Here is a 7,590-nt window from a genome sequence, read left to right as displayed (position 1 = left end):
GGACAGAAAGAGTTTTGGGGCACTTTGATCAAGTTAACTTGCTCTCCAACTTGTGCCATTTGGTCTAGATGAATTATTAGACCATTTGAGCAAGTTCACAAGGTTTGAGAACATTTGAACATGTTTGGCAATGTAAAGTTGCTCAAACTTCAAAATGGACAGAAATGGTTTTGAGAGGTTTTGATGATGCTATCTTGTTCTCCAAGTCATGAGACTTGGCAAGATCACCAAATATGTCATATGTGACATGATAGAATTTTCTTGGAATATTTGGAGAATATTTCCTTTGTAAATATTTCAAAAGCTTGCAATATCCAGAAAGGGTTTATGAGGGGTTTGACCAATATTTTGAACATGACCAGGTGTTTAAACTCTTATACATGGACAATATATGTCCTATGAGTTTCCCTAAATTTTGTCAAATATTTTTGAAACAGTACAGTAATTTTCCCCTATTAAAGACCATTTCTGGCCTTAAGAAAAAGCCTTTAAATAAAATAGTAAAACGACTTTTAAAATTATATTTTTGTGGTTCCTGGGCATCCTATATCTAATAGGAGTCAAATATATTTTTGGAAAGATTTTTACTGCCCTTAATCAAGTACTTGCAGTGCAAACCTCAATTCAGGGGTTTTTTTGGAAAACTAAATTTAGGAAATACTTTTTGGCCAAATTATTTTTGTAAGAAAATATTTTTATGTCCTATACACCTGGCATGATCATTGGCTCAAGGGTTTGGAGCAAGGAGATGAAGTATAGGAGTTGGAGGATTTATTTTATTTTTAGAGCACTTGCAAACAGCAGACAAGAATCAAATCAAGCAAAGTCCAAAACACTCAAAAGTTTTTGTCAAACCACATTTTAGCATGATTAAGAGCTTAAGTGCTGTGCCATGAAAATCAGGGTGTGACACTCCTGTTCAAGGGACAACTCTTTTAAAGAGAAAGTTTGTGATAAATATAGGATAGCATGTCCAGGTACAGGGATACTTACTTGAGTATACGGGCGATTGGAGCTCAGACCTGCGTCCTCAGTCAAGTCCGGACACATCTCTTGTGATCCAAAGAAAAGCTTGTACATCTCCACGGGCGTCACGCCCATAAAATGTTAGAGAGCTCGTGGTCTCTCCGGGTTAAATTCCCACAGGCAGAGGGGGCGAGGCCTGTACGGCAGGACGCGACGAATCAGCATGACCTGCGCTACTACGACCAAAGTGATCTCTCTCTCTAGGAGGTCTCGAATGCGGCCCTGCAGCAAGGGCACGTCCTTGGACGACCCCCAATCAAGCCCTTTATTGACCCATGACGCCAGCCGCGGTGGAGGACCTGAGCAAAAGGCAGGTGGCGCCACCCATTTGGTGCCCCTGGGAGCTGAACTGAGCTCCCCTTGAAAAGAGCCCTCGGGCCATGGAGCATCAGCATTCTTGCTTATAACCGCCCCTCCACACTCTGCCTGTTGCCCCTTGATCATCTTCGGCACCACTTTGAAGGTCTTGAGCCACAATCCGAAGAGAGGGGTAATGCGGAGGAAGGCTTCACACGTGATAATGAAGGATGAGATGTGGAGGATGGACTCCGGATCAAAGTCGTGAAATTCCAACCCATAGTAAAACAGGAGCCCCCTCACGAAGGGGTCCGTCGGGAAGCTTAGCCCCCGAAGGAAGTGAGACGCGAACACCACGCTTTCACCAGGATTGGGAGTTGGAATGACATGCCCTTGGGCAGGCAGCCTATGCGAAATTTCGCCGGTTAGATACCTGGCCTCTCTTAGCTTTAACACATCCTCTTCCGTAACGGAGGAAGGCATCCACCGGCCTTGCAGGTCGGAGCCGGACATCATCGAAGGTCCGAAGCGCCTGAATCTCAAACTTTGGGTGTTGGAACTCGAGGCGAGGGGCGGATTCAATTGAGATTGAAAGAAGGGAGTGGAGCCTTGGTCTCTTTATAAAGAGGTTGAATACCAAGAGCCTCCCCCGTGACCGTTCGGGACTCGCTTTCTATAGAGGAGACGTGCCAACGGACACAGTTGGGTTACCCACGCCTGTATTGATGAGAATCCCGGAATAAGGGAACACAATCTCTGCTTTGACAAGACGTGCCAAGGAAACCGCCTCGCTAAACGCACTAAGGCGGGACAGTAAAAACGATTCGAATAAAGGCTTGGCGTGGTGTGATGTCACGCCATGGAATACGTTAGCAGATTAAAGTTGTGTAAATATTATTCTCTCAATGGTGGTATGTGGAACTTATTTTGCAGAGCCGGACACTATCCTTGTGTTCAATATCTTCTATGAAGTATTCGGAGGAGGAACCTGCCTTGCAATGCCGAAGACAATATGCGCGCCGGACTCGTCGTCATTGAAGCCTGGTTCAGGGGCTACTGAGGGAGTCCCGGACTAGGGGGTGTCCGGATAGCCGAACTATCATCTTCGGCCGGACTCCTGGACTATGAAGATACAAGATTGAAGACTTCATCCCGTGTCCGGATGGGACTTTCCTTGGCGTGGAAGGCAAGCTTGGCGATACGGATATGTAGATCTCCTACCATTGTAACCGACTCTGTGTAACCCTAACCCTCTTTGGTGCCTATATAAACCGGAGGGTTTTAGTTCGTAGGACGAACAACAATCATACCATAGGCTAGCTTCTAGGGTTTAGCCTCTCTGATCTGGTGGTAGATCTACTCTTGTACTACCCATATTATCAATATCAATCAAGCAGGAGTAGGGTTTTACCTCCATCGAGAGGGCCCAAACTTGGGTAAAAACATCGTGTCCCTTGTCTCCTGTTACCATCCGCCTAGACGCACAGTTCGGGACGCCCTACCCGAGATCCGCCGGTTTTGACACCGATAATGCCTCTCGTGGAGGAACTTCAACAGTTATGGAAGGGTGTTCTCACTAGAGACCTATATAGCAGCCCACCAGCTGATTTCTTTCTGCGTGCTGTTATAATTTGGTGGATCCATGATTATCCGGCTTTGGGCACTATGTCAGGGCGAACGACACATGGTTACAATGCATGTGTTCGCTGTGACAGGAATCCGCTATCATACGCAATACTTAGAAAGATCTGTTACATTGGATACCGTTGTTTCCTTGCCAAGGACAAGCCGCATCCTAGAAAATACCGAAGACATGTGTTCAATGCAAAGAATGAAAATCGTGATGCGCCAAAGAGGCTCACCGCCGATGAGTTGCAAGTGGAATTAGAGAAGGTCAGGCATATTGAACCAAGAAACCATCCTGGTAATGGTAGCGGGAAAAGGAAGAATGGCAGGGTAGAAGAGAGATTATTGTTTACCCGCAGGTCCACTTTTTGGGACTTGGAGTATTGGAAAGATTTGGATCTGCGGCATAATCTTGATGTGATGCACATCGAGAAAAATATATGTGACAGCATTATCGGCACACTTCTTAATACTGAAGGCAAGACGAAAGATACCTTAAAATCTAGGAAAAATATATGTGACAGCATGTGCAAGATGAAGGTAAACCACGGGATATGGCACCAGCTGTGTACGTCTTGGACAAGGTAAAAAGAAAAGAATTCTGCGAGGTCCTGTCACGTGTGAGATTCCCACATGGATTTGCTTCCAACCCTGAAAGGAGAGTTAGTGTAGATGGAAAAATGGTACAATGGTTGAAAACTCATGACTGCCATGTCCTACTTCAAAGGGTTATACTTGTTATCCATAGAGGATTGGGTCGCCCTGACTTATACAGAGTATTTGCAGAGTTGGGACAATTCTTTAGGGAACTCTACAGTAGAAATATAAGGATAGATGCTTTGGAGCGTCTTAGAGACAAGATACCAACTATCCTATCCGACCTTGAGAAGATATGTCCTCTAGCCTTCTTTGATGTGATGGTGCATTTGGCTGTTCATCTACCTGATGAGGCACTACTTAGAGTTCTAGTACAGTATGGCTGGATGTACCCTATTGAAAGGTGGCTAGGAACTTTCAAGGGCTATGTTAGGAACAGAGCTAGACCCAAGGGTTCCATTTCAGAGGCCTACATTGCTACAGAAGCATTGACATTCTGCTCAAAATACATTGAAATAGCTGATCAGCTTAGCAAATAGGTGGGTGAAGACAATCCCGGGCTCAATGTTTTCGATTATTCTGTTCGAGTTACAGGGAAGAGTCGACAAGAGGACAAACCTAAAGATTTGGACAAAATGGTTTGGTATGTGTTGAATAACTATCCTGAGATACTACCTTATATCAAGTAAGTGCAGTACTGCAGCTTATACATCATAATCTACTAAACTTGTAGCACATTCTTATATATTTAGATGTTTGACGCGATCACTATGTTGTGCAACATCTACAAAGAGGAGTTACTGCCGCAAAATCCAAGAAACATTAACAAACTGGTTATGGCAGGATTTGCAAAATGGTTCAAGAACCATGTAAGCTTTTGAAGTGCACTGTCAGTTTTTTTAATATATTGAGTACATAAGATGATCAGCTTGTCTATTTTCTAACCATAGGTTAAGAAGATGCGGGAGGATGGGCAAGCAGTTGATGATGCCCTTTACTCATTAGCAATGGGTCCTAATACTCGGGTAAGACATTATGAATCTTGCATTGTTGGAGATGTGTGCTACAACACCCTTGCACGAGACAAAGGTAGGAAGACACAAAACAGTGCCATCATGAGCACGGATACGTATGACAAAGAGACAACTGAAATGTATGCTAACACAACAGACATTGTTCAGTTGCAGTATATCTCCAGTTTCGAGGATCATCGGTGTGTGGTTCTGTTGTGCTGTCGTTGGTATAACCTGTTTTCCAGGATCGCAAAACCCAGAGCTGATGATTATTTCAAATCCATCAATGTCAAGGCGGCGTACCAGACCAATGAGCCTTTTATTTTGGCAAATCAAGCAACACAGATATTTTTCTTGGAAGACACATTTGCACGTAGCGATGACTGGAGAGTATTGCAAAGGTTTGAGCAGAGGAATTCGTTTAATGAAGTTGCATAACAAGATGATGCTTACACTGCTCCTGATGTACAAGATAACACATATGTTCCTAATATCTTTGAGAACCATCACGTCAATGACGCCGGAGAAAAGATTGTCTGTCGTGCTGTGGACATACAAGAGTAAGCCAATGGTTGAGAACGTTGAGGACGAAGAAGAAGATGACACCATGGGGAATTACGATTCAGACTGATACACATGGAGAAGATGTTGACGCTGGTGTTGCGGATGATGATTACATTGCTTTTGTCGTATTTGCCTATCAGAAGACGTTTTTTTATCTACCATGTGAAATTGTGTTTGCTATGACAACTGAAACCTGATGAACATGTTGTTAAGTATTTTGCTGTGAGAACATCACTTGTTATGTATGATGATTTGTGTTTGGTGATTGTATGGCAACTAAAACATGATGACATTGTTGTTTAGTTGTACTCATATTTGGCTGTGAAACTTGAATTTGATGACATAGTTTGCTGTTGGACTGCAATTTGCTCGATGTCTTCGAATGAGAACAAAGCTGATCTGACAGGGCCTCTGCTATTTATTTATTTATATGATGAAAAGGGGATACCCGCTGATTTCCGTTAATAGAAATCATTAGATGTTCACAACACTACGCCCAGCCTGCTACACGGGTTTCATTCATTACTAGTTTCAGCAAAGTACTCAAGTCGTAGCCACTGAATACATCACGAGTGCTACATACACTGCAAATAAAGAGACAATCATCCTACAAAGCACATCAATTTTGCCCATTATCTTCACAAGCTCTTTCATCTCCTCATTGTTGTCAAGGACGTTCAGCAGCTACTTCTTGGCCATGATCAGAGGACCTGCATCTTTAACCTTCTGCTCTGCATCTTCCTCTTCTGTTGTTCCTTCAGTTACTTGTCCAACACCCCAACCTGCTAGTATTGGGATTCCTCGGCTAACCAAATAATTAGCGTAGTTGCATTCCCCCACATCAGCAACTTCCTAGAAATACAAATCACACAAATCTTCCCTTTTCTGCACGAATCAAATTGGAAGATCATCAACCAAACTATTAAAAAAATCAGGAACTGAAAGTAGCAGAACAACACTTAAACATATTATTACCCCATGATTTGGGCATTTGTAGAAGACTCAGCCAGGGTTGCAGATTGTGGTTGAGACGCGACGAATGACTCTGCATGATTTGTAGCAGTGGCACCACACCAACGGCAGCGAGTTGCGATGAGCAATCGGCTGCGGTGCGCGTGCCAGCGGGGGTGTGATGAGACACACAGGCGATAATACGGGTGGCGACTGGCGCATATCTGGTTGTTGCCTGCTGAAGAGCAGGTGGACGAGCAGCCAGCGAACATGGTTGCTGCGGCCAGAGCTTCTGATGCTAGGCAGAGTAAGTAGACAAGAGGAGAAGCGAACGTTGGATATGTCAGTTTCATTACTTGCAGAGTATCATATCACCATATATAGTCATAGTCTAGGTTTGGATTCGAACCAGCTACAGGAGCACGTCTTTCTTTTTTCTAAAACTCGACAACGTCTCTTTACTGATACACTAGCTTGTTCCATACGCCTTCCCAAGTCTTCGATTTTGTTTCCCTTTTTTTGCAAGGAAGGAAGGAGGACAAAATTGAGAGTTCCTGGGACATGAACCCAGGACCTCTCGGTTGAAAACCAAGGGTGCTAGTCACTTATGTGGCGAATGTTCCTTGTGAGGAGGACGGCAGACGAACGCATTTTCCTCACAGTTTTCTTCCTATATATAAAAAATTATGCTACTTGGTGTCCGCTTAGTCAACAAATGATTGGTCCAACCTTGACCGTTAGATTGACATCCAACATCTGTCACGTTTCTTCAGTGTCTTCTTCCTCGAGACGCCAAAGCCAAACCAGCGCCAGCGGGACCACCTGCTCCCGCCTCCCACGGTTGGCTGTGATCTTCCCCGGCTCCTGTTCGTTCCCATCCGAGGCCTCACCACCGTCCTCTGCCTTGGTTCGCTCACCGCAGCTCCGCCCTCCAGTGTTGTCAACATGGTCAACAACAGAGAGGAATAAGGAGATGACTGTACATGGTGAGGATGACAGTAGGGACCCAGCAGCGCGCGCAGTAATTTTGTTTTTTCGGGACGGAGAAGGGTATCAACTGGGTTCTGCGGGACCCGTGGCCCGTCTAGCCCAGGCTTTTATTTCATATGTTTAGCACATGACCAACCCAGTTTGTTTTTTCCTTTCTAAAAATGGCTAGCCAGCTATTTTGTTTTTTGTAGAATAACCAACGTAGGCCTACTTGCTTTTCTACGCCCTGCTGGGCCAGAAATCTTTCAAGACGAGGAGGGATGCATTTTGCCGAGAAAATGGGCTATAAGTAATAAGAAATGGGCTATAAGTAATAATAAATGGGCTGTAAAATGAAAAAAAATACAACAAACACGCAATTAGTTCGAAAATACTGTTTTCTTTCAGATTTTGATATTTTAATTTTCATTGTTTTTGTGCGGGTAAAATTTCATTGAATTTAAATTAAGGTATATTTAGATTTAAAATTAATTTGAATCTGGCTAGAAATTTCGAGCTGTATGCTGTTTGGGACAGATTTGGAGGC

The sequence above is a fragment of the Triticum aestivum genome, chromosome 1B (genome assembly GCF_018294505.1).
Source record: "Triticum aestivum cultivar Chinese Spring chromosome 1B, IWGSC CS RefSeq v2.1, whole genome shotgun sequence".
Lineage (NCBI taxonomy): Eukaryota > Viridiplantae > Streptophyta > Magnoliopsida > Poales > Poaceae > Triticum > Triticum aestivum.
This window is presented reverse-complemented; position numbering follows the sequence as displayed.